This window comes from Salvelinus alpinus, chromosome 19 (genome assembly GCF_045679555.1).
Source record: "Salvelinus alpinus chromosome 19, SLU_Salpinus.1, whole genome shotgun sequence".
Classification (NCBI taxonomy): domain Eukaryota; kingdom Metazoa; phylum Chordata; class Actinopteri; order Salmoniformes; family Salmonidae; genus Salvelinus; species Salvelinus alpinus.
Window position 1 is genome coordinate 32,675,155 of NC_092104.1, and position 16,472 is coordinate 32,691,626.

A 16,472-nucleotide genomic window follows, 5' to 3' on the forward strand; every position below is an offset into this window, starting at 1 on the left:
AAATAACACACAGCGTTTAAAGCAACCCTAATGTTTTTGCCAAAGTATGTGTGTGTGTTTCTGTATCGTCGTTTATATACCTTCATTTGTGTGTCTGATTTGTCGTTTCACACATGGTTTCCCTGACAGGCTCTGAGAGTGCCGCTGTATAGCAGGATCCCCCTCTCTCCCCCCTCTGAGGCACAGTGATAAAACATGCATTCAGAGACCTTTGAAATTCTCATACAAATGTGCCATTCGTTCACACACACACACAGTGTTAAACACACACAATGTTAAACACACACTGTTACCGAAGAGAGAGAGAGGGGAGGAAACACAAATGCTGTATATGAAAACATTTCTGTCACACAGCCAGACAGTTATTTCTGCTTGACTATGAACACCAGGCACATAACCACATTAGACTATATCAATATTAAGACTTCCTCATTCCCCACTCTCTGCTTTCCTTAAAGGATAGATACCCAGAGATTCATGTATATATTTGTTGGTCCCTCTCATGCTGATAGAATCCTGTTTGTTGCCTTGGGCAATCCCGTGAAGATGGTAATAAAGATGGGTTCTAATCATAGACTAGTTGTAGGGAAGCAATTGATTTAAATGTCAGGCTGCATCTCCCCCCTCTTGCACTGCTTTATTAGATATCGTCACTAGGACGGTGAGCACTGAGGGTTCCTGGGAGACCCAGCGGAGCCTGGAGATTCAACTATGTAGAGGGGAGGGGGTGAGGGGGGAGGACAACATTGTGGTAACATCAATAATTCAGAGTGGTATCGCCAGGGAAACAGGGCGGGTTGTGATTTGGAGGTGTATGGGGGTCAGGCCACAAGGGGGAATAACACCGCTTACCAATTGGCGTGCAAATGAAGAGGAACCATAGCTAAAACACCACCATTTATTTTTATAGCATACCACCTCCATATATATAGGCCATCAAAATTCTTAATGAGCGCATTGATTTCAAAGACTGTTTTTTCCAGCCTAGGGAGAAGGGAGTCTTAGGAGAGGACGGTTTAATTTACTGGCATGTTGAGGCTCCTGGTTTTATAAACCCTGGCGTAGAGCAAGAGAGAAAGCGAGAAGGAGACCTAGAGACCAAGGGGCTATTTCCCAGACCTGCTTATTACATTTCCAATCATAGCCTGTGGTGCAATGGCCTGACAACCATAAAACACCCTTCCACTATGTAGCAGTCTAGGCAGAAATTGCCCATAGCTTGAAGGAAATTTGAGTGTTCCTTTGCATTGATTTCAGGGGAGATGTGAGGAAGTAGGGGAAGCAGTGTACCATTTAAAATGGAGACTCTGACTAACTCACAGGTGCATCGTGTGCTTTTCTCTCACTCTGCCTTTGTGTATTGTTTTCTGGCATTCCCTCCTGTTGAGGTAGGGCTGGCTGCGTTTAGTGATTCCATTGATGAGACTTCCACCACAACCCTCTTCTGGTGTAAATGAATGGAAAAGGGAATGATAAAACCTTAGTCGATGCTGCGATCATAGTGAATAATACCACTAATACATTATTGGCGTTAAAGGACATCCTCTGACCCAAGATGACATTCCCAATCTGATTGTCAGTGAATTTGATTATCATCTTGGTATAAAAAGCACAACACTAGCATTGTTTTAAAGCACAACACTTGTATTCTTCAATCCTAGGCTGTCAGGGCCTTGCTGCTTAGCTGTTCTTCGTATCCCCAGTGACTCCCACCCTCCTTTTTGCCCTTCCACAATTTTCTCATTAGTGATTAGAGACGTGTTTCCATTTCCAGGCTATTGACTGTGCTGTTGGAAGCTGAGAGCCCATTACATACATTGCTCCCACTAATTGTTTCCAGTCATAATGAAGTTCCTCACAGTGCTAGAATGGTAGTTAAGGCACATTAGGTCATGGACACGTACAGTAGATTACTGTGAATACAACCTGACGCCTGTTTATTCTATGCTATTCACTCATGATTGTCTATTAGTTTAATAATCGTAAGTAAATTGGCTAACCGTTTAATGTAATGCAATCATGATGAACATAGTGTAACGCGAGGCTTGTTATTAAAACCATGCACGGTTGCTTTGAATCAAGGCAGTACTACGCTAGTACTCTGTATATCATGCCAGCAGTATGTAAAGAACAGAGACATGTTGACATACAGACATGTTGCGTAATGTCTGGGCATTGGGACATTATACCAGGAGGAAATGCTGGTACAGGTTCGGGCTAGAGGAGAGAACTGAGCTGAGGAAGACGTGATTTGATTAGAGTCGTGCTGTGTGACAGCATTCCCATTCTCTGGCTTTTCTATTAGAGGGAGTTAAAGTATTACCAGTCAAGCTCAGCCTTGCTCACTCACTCACAGTCGCTCAGCTCCATCCAGCTCCCAGAGCCAATATACATTTCATTAGAGTGCCCAGTCTAAACCGGCCATAGGAAGTGTCATGGGAAACATTCACACCCTGATATAAACTGAACACGCGCATTCACACGCTCTCTCTGACACACACAGCAACATTATTACACACAGCCAAGCACACATTCACTCCCTGATATAAACTGAACACGCGCATTCACACGCTCTCTCTGACACACAGCAACATTATTACACACAGCCAAGCACACATTCACACCCTGATATAAACTGAACACGCGCATTCACACGCTCTCTCTGACACACACAGCAACATTATTACACACAGCCAAGCACACATTCACTCAATGATTTATACTAAACATGGATGTTCCGTTTTCTTTCGGTCTCTCACACACCATCTCAGTCAAACACCATCAAATACCCAACACAATACACATGCTACACCAGGGGTTGTAAGGACCGACGCTGGAGTGGAGAAGCAGGTACGGGGAGTCAAACATTTAATGAGGAACAGACAAGGAACAAGACAGGAACAGCGCCAGCACACGGGTAACAAAACGACATACGAACGTTAATGTGGAAGCGGGGAACAGAGCTGGGGGACAGACAGATATAGGGAAGGAAATAACACAGGTGATTGAGTCCAGGTGAGTCCAAATCATCACTGATGCGCGTGACGAGGGAAGCAGGCCTGCGTAATGATGGTGGCAGGAGTGTGTAATGCTGGGGAGCCCGGTGCCCTCGAGCGCCAGGGGAAAGAGCGGGAGCAGGCGTGACAGCGGTAGGCAGATTTCTGACTCCTAAACATCCATGCCGATTTTTTTCAGAGCGATTTGTCTGGGGGCCGGAACATAATTATAATAATTTGTTCACTGCAAATTGGCCACAACTAAGCCCAAAATAACATTGAATTTGAAAAGAACAATAACTTTATACCTTGATTACATTGAGACACGATCACGTCTTTTTTTTATTTGTGGGAATACTTTCCTAAATAAAACCATTTTTTTCTCTGAATCCCTGGTGATTTTACAATCTTTTTTTTAACCAAAAACTAAACCTAAAAACTTTTGGGGGCCCCCCCAAAATATTTTGCGAGGCGGTTTAAACAATGGGCCACTTTTGCCAGCCCCTGCACTATACAAACACAAAACACACAGACACACTTGTGAATTAACACACACAAGACTTTCACACCTCTACTCAATCATTCATATGCACATTATAGTCAACCAATCAATCAGCAGTTGCCGTGGGGTCGTCAGGCTCCATGTTGTGCTCAGTCACTGTGTGTCAGAATGGCTGCCTCGGTGAAATGGAGAGTGATGACACCCATGGGCAGAGATATAGGGAACCTGACGAGGACAAAGTGAAGGTCTGGTCTAGATGACCCTTAAACATGGCGTGACGTACTCGGCTCCAGTCGACAGTTTCAAAATGGTGTGTCCTTCCCTCTATGTTCCAGAACAGTGCCAGGCATGCCCCCACATCCCTCTACCATACCTTCCTCTGTCTGATGTCCCGACTCTGTTTCTGTTTACAGCCCCCTCTATCACTGCACCAGGATAGATGCGGAGCGTAGTACTTCATATACAGTCAGGTCCATAAGTATTTGGACAGTGACACAATTTGCATAATTTTGGCTCTACACCACCACAATGGATCTGAAAGGAAACAATCATGTTGTGCTTTAAGTGTAGAATTTCATCTTTAATTTAAGGGTTTTGTCAAAATTATTGTATGAACCGTATAGGAATTACAACCATTTTTATACATAGTCCCCCAATTTTAGAGGCACAAAAGTAATTGGACAAACTAACATAATCATAAATTAAATTGTGAGATTTAATACTTGGTTGCAAATTCTTTGCAGTCAATGACAGTCTGGAACTCATAGACATCACCAGATGCTGGGTTTCTTCCCTGGTGATGCTCTGCCAGGCCTTTACTGCAGCTGTCTTCAGTACCTGCTTGTTCTTGGGGAGTTTTGCTTTCAGTTTTGCCTTCAGCAAGTGAAATGTATGCTCAATTGGATTCAGGTCAGGTGATTGACTTGGCCATTGCAGAACATTCCACTTCTTTGCCTTAAAAATGTATTGGGTTGCTTTCGGCTGTATGCTTCGGGTCATTGGCCATCTGTACTGTGAAGTGCCGTCCAATGAGTTTTGAAGCATTTGGCTGAATCTGAGCAGATAATATAACCCTAAACACTTCAGAATTCACCCTGCTGCTTTTGTCAATAGTCCCCATCAATAAATACAAGGGAACCAGTTCCATTGGCAGCCATACATGCCCACGCCATAACACTACCTCCACCATGCTTCACAGATGAGGTGGTATACTTCAGATCATAAGCAGTTCCCTTCTCAATACTCTTCTCTTCCCATCATTCTGATACAAGTTGATCTTTGAATCACCTGTCCATGGGATGTTGTTCCAGAACTGTACAGGCTTTTTAGATGTTTTTGGAAAACTCTAATCTGTTTTTCCTGTTTTTGAGGCTTATCATGGTTTACATCTTGTGGTAAACCCTCTGTATTTACTCTGGTGAAGTCGGCTCTTGATTGTTGACTTTGACACAGATACGCCTACCTCCTGGAGGGTGTTCTTGATCTTACCAACCATTGTGAAGTGGTTTTTCTTCACCAGGGAAAGAATTCTTCTGTCATCCACCACAGTTGTTTTCCGTGGTCTTCCGGGCCTTTTGGTGTTCCTGAGCTCACCAGTGTGTTCTTTCTTTTTAAGAATGCACTAAATAGTTGATTTGGCCACACCTAATGTTTTTGCTATCTCTGATGGGTTTGTTTAGATTTTTCAGCCTAATGATGGCTTGCTTCACTGGCAGTGACAGCTCTTTGGATATTGAGGGATATTGAGGGTTAACAGCAACAGATTCCAAATGCAAATGCCACACTTGAAATAAACTCTAGACCTTTTATCGGCTTACTTGTAAATTTACTAATGAGGGAACAACACACACCTGGCCATGGAACAGCTGAGCAGCCAATTGTCCAATTACTTTTGGTCCCTTAAAAAGGGGGGGGACACATATAAAAAGTGCTATAATTCCTACACCGTTCACCATATTTGGATGTAAATACCCTGAAGTTAAATTCAGCTCATATTCATTATTTAATTTCAACTCCAATATGCTGTGGTCGACAGCTAAAATAATGATAACTTGGTCGATGTCCAAATATTTATGGACCTGACTGTATAATTTCATATGCAGGGATATAATATATCATAGGGCGCCATTTAGATCACACATCATTTCATATCAGTCTATCTATCAGGAGCATGCCGTTATAGAGCCTTATTTGGCCTCAGGGTTAAAGTAGGTAGGTGAGAAGTCTGAGGCTGCTCTCTCTGAGGGGCATTGCTGCATCGGTGTGATTAAATATATCTTTGAAATTGCCACCAGCTTATTCGTATTCATTCTGCATGTCCTACAGTCCATGCTGTCTCTTTCTCTCTCCTACCATCTTCTTCTCTCTTGGTTCCTCCTTCTCTTCAAATTCTGCCTTCACCATTTCATCTGCTAGAACAATGAACTGGTGTTAGCACCTCGGCAACAGTAAATAACCAAGTCTATGAATTATGGATGGGGTGCAGGACCTTATATCAGGATACCATCCAGATTCCCTTACCTAGACCTTTTAAATTACATTGGTACAGTAGTCCTACCTACCTACCAGTGTGTGTGTGTGTGTGTGTGTGTGCGTCTGTGCATATGTGTGTCTTTGCAAAAATATTCAGACCTCTTGCATTTATTTACATTTGATTGTGTTACAAAGTGGGATTAACATTGATTTAACTGTCATTCTACACAAAATTCTCTGTAATGTCAAAGTGGAAGAAAAATTCTCTCTATATATTTTATATTAATGAAACATTTATAACTAAAATGTTGTCATTGTATTCAGCTTCCTGAGTCAATACATGTTAGAAACACCTTTGTCATTGATTACAGCTGTGAATCATCTTGGGTAAATCTGTAAGAGCTTTGCACACCTGGATTGTGCAATATTTGCACATTATTATTTTCAAAATTCTTAAAGCTCTTTCAAGATGTTGGGGATCATGGCTAGAAAGCAATTTTCACATCTTTCCATAGATTTTCAAGCAGATTTAAGTCAAAACTGTAAATTGGCCGCTCAGGAACATTCACTATCTTCTTGGTTATTGTCCAAACAAAAGTTTATTTCTAATACAGGGGCAGGCAAACGACAGGGTCAGGGCAGGCAGGGGTCAGTAATCCAGTAAGGTGGGGTAAGGTACAGAACGGCAGGCAGGCTCAGGGTCAGGGCAGGCAGGGGTCAGTAATCCAGAGAGGGTGCAGAAGGTCCAGAACGACAGGCAGTCTCAGGGTCAGGGCAGGCAGGGGTCAGTAATCCAGTAAGGTGGGGTAAGGTACAGAACGGCAGGCAGGCTCAGGGTCAGGGCAGGCAGGGGTCAGTAATCCAGAGAGGGTGCAGAAGGTCCAGAACGACAGGCAGTCTCAGGGTCAGGGCAGGCAGGGATCAATAATCCAGTAAGGTGGGGTAAGGTACAGAACGGCAGGCAGGCTCAGGGTCAGGGCAGGCAGGGGTCAATAATCCAGTAAGGTGGGGCAAGGTATAGAACGGCAGGCAGGCTCAGGGTCAGGGCAGGCAGAACGGTCAAAACCGGGAAGGACTAGAAAACAGGAGCAAGAACAGACAGGTGCAGGGGAACAAATGCTGGTAGGTTTCACAAAACAAAACTAACTGGCAACAGACAAACAGAGAACACCGGTATAAATACACAAGGGATAATGGGGAAGATGGGCGACACCTAGAGGGGGGTGGAGACAAGCACAAAGACAGGTGAAACACATCAGGGTGTGACAATTTAACTTTGTAGCTGTTTTAAAATAACCAATGGAATCATGGTAACATCCCTGAGCAGTTTCATTCCTGTCCTGCTGCTCAGTTCAGAAGGATGGCTCTACAGGTAATTCCCTTTTTACACATTTTGTTATGTTACAGCCTTATTCTAAAATTGATTTAATTACTTTCCCCCCCTCATCAATCTACATACAACAACCCATAATGACAAAGTGAAAACAGGTTTTTAGAAATCTTTGCAAATGTATGTATATATATATATATATTTTTTTAAATACCATATTTACATAAGTATTCAGACCCTTTGCTATGAGACTCGAAATTGAGGTCAGGTGCACCATTGAGAGCAACCTGACTGGTTGCCTGGTATGGCAACTGCTCGGCATCCGACCGTAATGCGCTATAAAGGGTAGTGCGTACGTCCCAGTACATCACTGGGGCCAAGCTTCCTGCCATCCAGGACCTACAGTACCAGTCAAAAGTTTGGACACACCTACTCATTCAAGGGTTTTTCTTTATTTTTACTATTTTCTACATTGTAGAATAATAGTGAAGACATCAAAACTATGAAATAACACATACCAAGAGTGTGCAAAGCTGTCATCAAGGCAAAGGATGGCTACTTTGAAGAATCTCAAATCTAAAATATATTTTGTTTAACACTTTTTTGGTTACTACATGATTACATCTGTGTTATTCCATAGTTTTGATGTCTTCACTATTATTCTACAATGTAGAAAATAGTAAAAATAAAGAAAAACCCTTTGGCTGGTACTGTACATACTAGGCGGTGTCAGAGGAAGGCCCAAATAATTGTCAAAAACTCCAGTCACACAAGTCATAGACTGTTCTCTCTGCTACCGCACAACAAGCGGTACTGGAGCGCCAAGTCTAGGTCCAAAAGGCTCCTTAACAGCTTCTACCCCCAAGCCATAAGACTGCTGAACAATTACCCCCTGTATATAGCCTCATTATTGTTATTTTATTGTGTTACTTTTTTAAATTAAATTTATTTAGTAAATCTTTTCTTAACTCTATTTTCTTACAACTGCATTGTTGGTTAAGGTCTTGTAAGTAAGCATTTCACTGTAAGGTCTATACTTGTTGTATTCGGCGCATGTGACAAATAACATTTTATATTATTTGCATCTGGTTTCCATTGATTGTCATTGAGATGTTTCTAAAACATGATTGGCGTCCACTTGTGGTAAATTCAATTGATTGGACATGATTTGGAAAGGCACACACCTGTCTATATAAGGTCCCACAGTTGATAGTGCATGTCAGAGCAAAAACCAAGCCATGAGGTCGAAGGAATTGTCCGTAGAGCTCCGGGACAGGATTGTGTCGAGGCACAAATCTGTTTTTCAACGGCAGGGACTGGGAGACTAGTCAGGATCAAGGGAAAGATGAACAGAGAAAAGTACAGAGAGATCCCTTGATGAAAACCTGCTGCAGAGTACTCAGACTGGGGCGAAGGTTCACTTTCCAACAGGACATCGACCCTAAGCACACAGCCAAGACAATGCAGGAGTGGCTTCTGATGGCCCAGCCAGAGCCTGGACTTGAACGCGACCGAACTTCTCTGAAGAGACATGAAAATAGCTGTGCAGCAAAGCTCCCGATCCAGCCTGACAGAACTTGAGAGGATCTGCAGAGAAGAATGGGAGCAACTCCCCAAGTACAGGTGTCAAACTTGTAACGTCATACCCAAAAACACTCGAGGCTGTGATTACACTGCCAAATGTGCTTCAACAAATTGCTGAGTATAGGGTCTGAATACTTTTGTAAATGTGGATTTCAGTTTTGTATTTTTAATACATTTGCAAAAATATCTAAAAACCTGTTTTGCTTTGTCATTAAGGGGTATTGTGTGTAGATTGATGAGGGAATTAAAACATTTTTTTTTTTTTAGAATAAGGCACGTAACAAAATGTAGAAAAAGTCAAGGGGTCTGAATACTTTCCGAATGCGCTGTGTCTTTGATGTGTCTGGGTGGTTTAAAACATCATCCACAGCATAATGATGAACTTGACCATGGTTAAAGAGATTTTCAATGTCTAATTTGTTTTTGTTACCCATCTGGCAATCACTACCCACTTTATGAGGTTACGAAAGGCTCTCTGGTCTTTGTAGTTGAATCTGTGCTTGAAATTCAATACTTTGCCAAGGGACCTTACAGATGTTTTATGTATCCTGGGGCGGCAGGTAGCCTAGTGGTTAGAGCGTTGGGCCACTAACTGAAGGTTGCTGGATCGAATCCCTGAGCTGACAAGATAACAATCTGTTATTCTGCACCTGAACAAGGCAGTTAACCCACTTTTCCCCGGTAGGACATCATTGTAAATAAGAATTTGTTCTTAACTGACTTACATAGTTAAATAAAGGTTACATTTAAAATAAAAATTGGTATGGAGGACAGGAACTGTTACTCATAAAAAATTAATGTCAACCCCTATTATTTCACACAGAGTGAGTCCATGTAACTTATTATGTGATATGTTAAGCCAAATTGTATTCCTGAACTAATTTAAGCTTGCCTAAACAAAGGGTCTGAATACTTGTGCAACGACTATATTTTAGTTATGGATTTTTCATATTTAAAAAAAAATATTTTACTTTTAAATTCGAATATTTTGTGTAGATTGTTGACAAAAAATATATAATTAAATATATTTTAATCCCACTTTGTAACATATTGAAACGTGAAGAAATGTGTGTGTGTTTTGATGGAGGAATTGGTACTATACTGTGGTTTGCGGATGTGTGCTTGTGTGTGGTCTTACATAAATGTGTATGAAAGCCTCTGTGCGGCTGTGTGTGTACAGTATGTGTATGTGTCTCTATATATGCTTGTACGGATGTGCTCATCTGCAGTACAGCACTTGGCAGCAGAGGCAGGCTGTAATTCTGACATATGTACAGATGTGCTGTCCCTGGAGTGAATCCCATCTTATCCTTGACAGCTTGAGCAAACTCTGCTCCTATGGTGCACCTACTTCCATCAGCTAGTGTACACAGACACACTAAGACGCAAACCTACTACACACATACACACACACACACACACACACACACACACACACACACACACACACACACACACACACACACACACACACACACACACACACACACACACACACACACACACACACACACACACACACACACACACAGCGTCTCTAGAATAAGTTTATACACAGCACACTCCCTCAAAAGTATGCCACCCTCCAAGCATGCACAATTGTAGGGACTAAGAATCCCTCTATATGCTGAATGTAGCCTACACAAATCCTCAGAGTAACTGAGCTTATCTGAATCCTAAATTAGAATGTGATATATCGTGCTGTAATTGTATTAACAAGTACTCTTAACATTACATAGTGTAATAGATTTATTATAGCTATAACTTGAATAATGTATCCAACACATAAATTATTTATTTTGCTTCATTATTGCATTTCTTTTGGTCCGCGTTCAAATTTCACTTTTTGAATCGCTTAGGGAGATAATGGCATTATTTGAATACTCTGAGGTCAACATAATTTCTCAAAATTCTCAAAAAAGGATGTGCCAATAATGCATTTCACAGTAATGCATTTTGATATCATATGAAATGTATTATCGGTATAGTAAATGTTTTTTTGTATACATATTAAAGCCTTTTGCCGTATGAGACGCCTACCTCTGGTCTCTCCAGCAGCTAGACTAATTTGCATGCGTCTCAAATTTGTCTTAGCCCCAGAAACTGACGATGGGGGGTAAGGGAGAAAACAGACACACACTCACAAACAATGCCGGTGCACACACGCACCCATGCCTGCCAGCTCTCCCTATATCCATCCGTCTGTCATGTTATCTGCTTTATAGGCTATTGGTTTGCATCCTTTTCATGCAGTCAGGAGAATAAATGTGCTGTCCCCCTTTTTGTGCTTGTGCCTTGAATGAAACAAATAGTTGTGGTTTTAATTAAATGCATTGCATCAATGATTTTGATCAAATATATAGTCTTAATGGTTTCACTATCCAGTTATTATAGATAACTACCGTTCACAGTTAGTTATTAATCATTCTAAAATATTTTATTTGTGATTGGTTAATGAAAAGTAGGGTTGCAAAGCTACCGGTAATTTTCCAAAGCTACCGGAATCTACAGTAATTTAGGTAATTACAGAAAATCTATGGCAGTTTATCATAACTTTGGTAATTTATACTTGAATAACTTATTTAAAAAATATATTAACGTATAGTATTCATATTTTATATCTGCTGAAACCCTTATATTAAACACCAATGATATTCACTCATTTGATGGTTTATATTTAGGATAATGTTTTACAGCTTTGTCATTCCATTTGAAAAAAAATAGCTCTTATTTAATTATGTCTTATATGTGATAGGGCCACATTTAGACCCCTGTGATAATCTCTAGTACCCAAAAGGGCCACTAGATGTCTTGTGATAGATTACATAAAATCCTTGAACGATACCAAAATTGTGGTAGTTTACTGGTAAGCTTAGAAAGTTTTCAGTAAATTACCCTCCCTTTGCAACCCTAATGAGAAGTGATATTGCACTAGAAGTGATATTTAACGTATTATGGTTCAGCAATTAGATATACTAAATGTAGTTCTGTGGTTCATTACACTACGCAAATGTCTCTTTTTCACTACCATTCTGAACCTCTAGTTTAAGTTCCTTCCATCTTCCAGTAGTCCTGCCCGTTGTTCTGGCCTCCAGTGGCGGGACATAGTGACTTGAGAGCCGGCCACCCGCTCCCAGGGCTCCATGTCCGGCCCTCTCTATTTCTCTCTATTTTTCTTTCTCTCTCTTCCCACCCTCCGTCCCTCCTCCCATTTTCCACATATTGTTGGGTCCGTGAATGGCTTGGCCGCCTCAGCCGGCTCCTGTTTGGTCACCAGCTGGTGTAAAAATAAACACGGCGGTGGCGGCTTGTGTCTACGGCTGCGTTGGCACTGCCACTCTGAGCCGGAGGGCTGTAGGCGGCAGAGCCCGCTGCTCCAGATGCTCACATTTAGCTGATCCACGGCATCCCCCTCTCCTCCACACTCTCCCCCGGCCTGCCTCCAGCTGCCACTGGAAGGTGGGGATTTCAGAGATGTTGTGTGGTTTTTCATGGGCAGTGTGCCGAGTGCTACAACTGCAGTTTTGATATGTACCATGCAGCAACATGGCCCCGTGCACTCTCTTAGAGAACCTCTTGTGTCACATGTACAACACGTTTTTATAGAGCAGGAGCTCCGATGAGGTCATTACTTCATGAAAAGGATGATGCAAGAGCAACAACAAAAAACTAACGTGACCATAACATTGACCAGGAACCAGAAAGTCGGTCTCTTCGTAGCCACTATATAAGCTACAGCTATAGTCCTGGTCTCTGATGTCTAGTGAGAGAGGTCATCAGAGTTTAGTACCCCAATAAATCACATCACTCATCAGAAGCCATGGAGAGAACTGCAGTGGTTTTTAGCTGGAATTATGATTAACACTAATTAGAGGTTAGAACAGACAGTGTCAGGAGGGAATGGTGTAGTGGAGCGTGTCAATGTGACACCATACTGTAGCGTAGGTATTAACACTGTCCTGTTCACAGTCCTACTGACACACATTAGCTCTCTATAGCTTTCCTCCACCACTTTACTCATCTGGTAAACACTGCATCTAACCATCACTCTCTCTTCACTGTTCTCCCTTACATTTCTCATTCTTCGTCTCTATCTCATCTCTGTCTTTCCATCCCTTGCCCGCTTCACTCTCTCCTCCCTCTCATTCTTTCCATCCCTTTCTTTCCCACCCTCTCTTTTTCTTTTACTGCTGTCCCCCAGCCCTCCGGCTGCGTGCCTGACGGTTGCTATGGTAATGCGATAGTTTCTCATCTCCGTGATTTGTTATCAGGTTCGGTTGGGGTGTGTGTCGCAATTTTTTTTCACACGCCATTTAGCGAGCTCCGGTCTCCAGCTTGTGTGTGAGAAGTGAGCACTGAGCGCACCAACATCAAAGTGTGAAAACGCCGGTGAGATGTGAGGGTCCTAATGAAGGATCGGAGGCGGGAAATAGAGAGGGGGAGAGAGAGGGAGTGAGAGGGGACTGTTTGTGTGATGCACAAAGCTTTTCAATGGTTAAACCTCCAGTTCACACATACAGTGCATTTGTAAAGGATTCAAACCCCTTTTTCCACATTTTGTTGTGTTACAAGGTGGGATTAAAATTGATTTAATTGTCCTTTTTTATTCAACGTTCTACACAAAATATTGTAATTCTCACATTTGTAAAGAATTTATGAAAAATAAAACACTAATATATCTTAGTTAGATAAGGATTCATGGCTATCCGCTTGTCTTTGATACCTGGAGGTGGTCTTGAGGAGGGCCGACCGGGCTCCTCCAGGTACGATGACAGCGGCGGACAAACATCTGGACAGAAGGTATGCCGACCTCCTCTTCCTGATCAGGGAAGAGCGGGGGCAGATACCCCAGGGAACACTCAAACGGTGATAGGCCCGTGACAGAGCAGGGAAGGGTGTTGCGGGCATATTACCCCCACACCAGCTGATGGCTCCAGGTGGTGGTGTTGGCGGAGACCAGGCAGCGCAGGGTGGTCTCGAGGTCCTGGTTGGCTCGCTCCAACTGGCTGTTAGACTGGGGGTGGAACCCGGAGGACAGGCTGGCCGATGACCCAATGAGGGTGCAGAACGCCTTCCAGAACCGGGACAAAAACTGAGGGCCGCGGTTGGAGACTATGTCCACGGGCAGTCCATGGATCCAGAAGACGTGCTGCACCATGAGCTGGGCCGTCTCCTTGGCAAAGGGTAACTTGGGGAGGAATGAAGTGGGTAGCCTTGGAAAAGTGATCCACCTCAGTCAGGATGGCGGTGTTGCCATCAGACGGGGGGAGACCCGTGACAAAGTCCAGGGAGATGTGAGACCAGGAGCGATGAGGGACAGGCAGAGGTTGGAGGAGGCCAGCCGGAGCTTGTCGAGGGGTCTTGTTCCGTGCACAGACCGTGCAGGCGGCGACAAAGGCAGCGATGAACAATGGTAGGCCACCAAAAGCATTCTCGCACGTAGGCCAGGGTCCACCGAGAGCCCGGGTGGCAGGCAAGCCTGGAGGAATGGGCCCACTCCAGGACAGCAGAGCAGACAGCGTCAGGCACGAACATCCGGTTATCTGGGCCCCCCCCAGGGTTCGGCTGAGACCGCTGTGCCTCCCAGACCTGTTTCCCGATACCCCAGCTGAGTGCCTTCGCCAGGCACGAGGTGGGAAGGATGGTTATAGCGGCGATACAGGGCATCCGGCTTGACGTTCTTGGACCCCGGCCGGTAGGAGAGGGAAAAGTTGAACCGGGTAAACAACAGGGCCCATCTTGCCTGCCTGGAGTTGAGGCGCTTGGTGGTGCGGAGATACTCCAGGTTTTTATGGTCGGTCCACACAATAAACGAATGTTCCACCCCTTCGAGCCAGTGCCTCCATTCCTCCAATGCCATCTTCACGTGAGAAGCTCCCGATTCCCCACATCGTAATTCCTCTCCATAGCGCTGAGGCGGTGGGAGAAGAAGGCGCAGGGATGCAGCTTAAGGTCCAGGGCAGAACGTTGGGTCAGAACAGCCCCCACTCCGACATCCGAAGTGTCGGCCTCCACCACGAACTGACGGGAAGGGTCCGGATGAACCAGGATTGGAGCTGTGGTGAAGCGGTGTTTAACTTCTTTGGGGTAGGGGGCAGGATTTTCACGTCCGGATGAAAAGCGTGCCTAGAGTAAACGGCCTGCTACTCAGCAATAAAAGCTAGAATATGCATATTATTAGTAGATTTGGATAGAAAACACTCTGACGTTTCTAAAACTGTTTGTGATGATGTCTGTGAGTATAACAGAACTCATATGGCAGGCAAAAACCTGAGAAAAAATCCAACCAGGAAGTGGGAAATCTGAGGTTGGTTGATTTTCAACTCAGCTCCTATTGAAGATACAGTGGGATATTGGTCATGTTGCACTTCCTAAGGCTTCCACTAGATGTCAACAGTCTTTAAAGCCTTGTCTGATGCTTCTACTGTGAAGTGGGGCCGAATGAGAGGGGATTGAGTAAGGTCTACCATGAGCTGAACATGCGCTGATCATGCGCGTTCATGTGAGAGCGAGCTCTGTTCCATCGCACTTCTGAAGACAAAGGAATTCTCCGGTTGGAACATTATTGAAGAATTATGTTATAAACATCCTAAAGATTGATTCAATACTTCGTTTGTCATGTTTTTACGGACTGTAATAAAACGTTTTACTTTCCGCTGGACTTGCCCGCGCGTCGTGAGTTTGGAAAGTTTACTGAACGCTAGAACAACAAGGAGGAATTTGGACATAAATGAAGGACATTATTGAACAAAACAAACATTTATTGTGGAACTGGGATTCCTGGGAGTGCATTCTGATGAAGATCATCAAAGGTAAGTGAATGTTTATAATGTTATTTCTGACTTCTGTTGACTGCACAATATGTCGGATATATTTTTGTCTTGATTGGGCTCTGAGCGCTGACCTCAGATTATTGCATGGTTTGCTTTTTCCGTAAAGCTTTTTTGAAATCTGCCACAGCAGTTGCATTAAGGAGAAATTCTATGCATAACACTTGTATTTTCATCAACATTTATAATGAGTATTTCTGTAAATTGATGTGGCTCTCTGCAAAATCACTGAATGTTTTGGAACTACTGAATGTAACGCGCCAATGTAAACTCAGATTTTTGGATATAAATATGAACTTTACCGAACAAAACATACATGTATTGTGTAACATGAAGTCCTCTGAGTGTCATCTGATGATGATCATCAAAGGTTAGTGATTCATTTGATCTATATTTCTGCTTTTTGTGAATCCTCTCTTAGGCTGGAAAAATGGCTGTGTTATTCTGTGAAAAGGCACTCACCTAACATAATAGTTTGGTTTGCTTTCGTCGTAAAGCCTTTTTGAAATCGGACACTGTGGCTGGATTTACAACAAGTGTGTCTTTAAAATGGTGTAAAATACATGTATGTTTGAGGAATTTTAATTATGGGATTTCTGTTGTTTTGAATTTGGTGCCCTGCAGTTTCACTGGCTGTTGAAGAGGTGGGACGCTACCGTCCCACGTACCCTAGAGAGGTTAAGGTCCCGGAACGCCCGGTCCACGGCCGTGGACCACATGAACGGAACCTTGGTAGAGGTGAGGGCAGACAGGGGGGA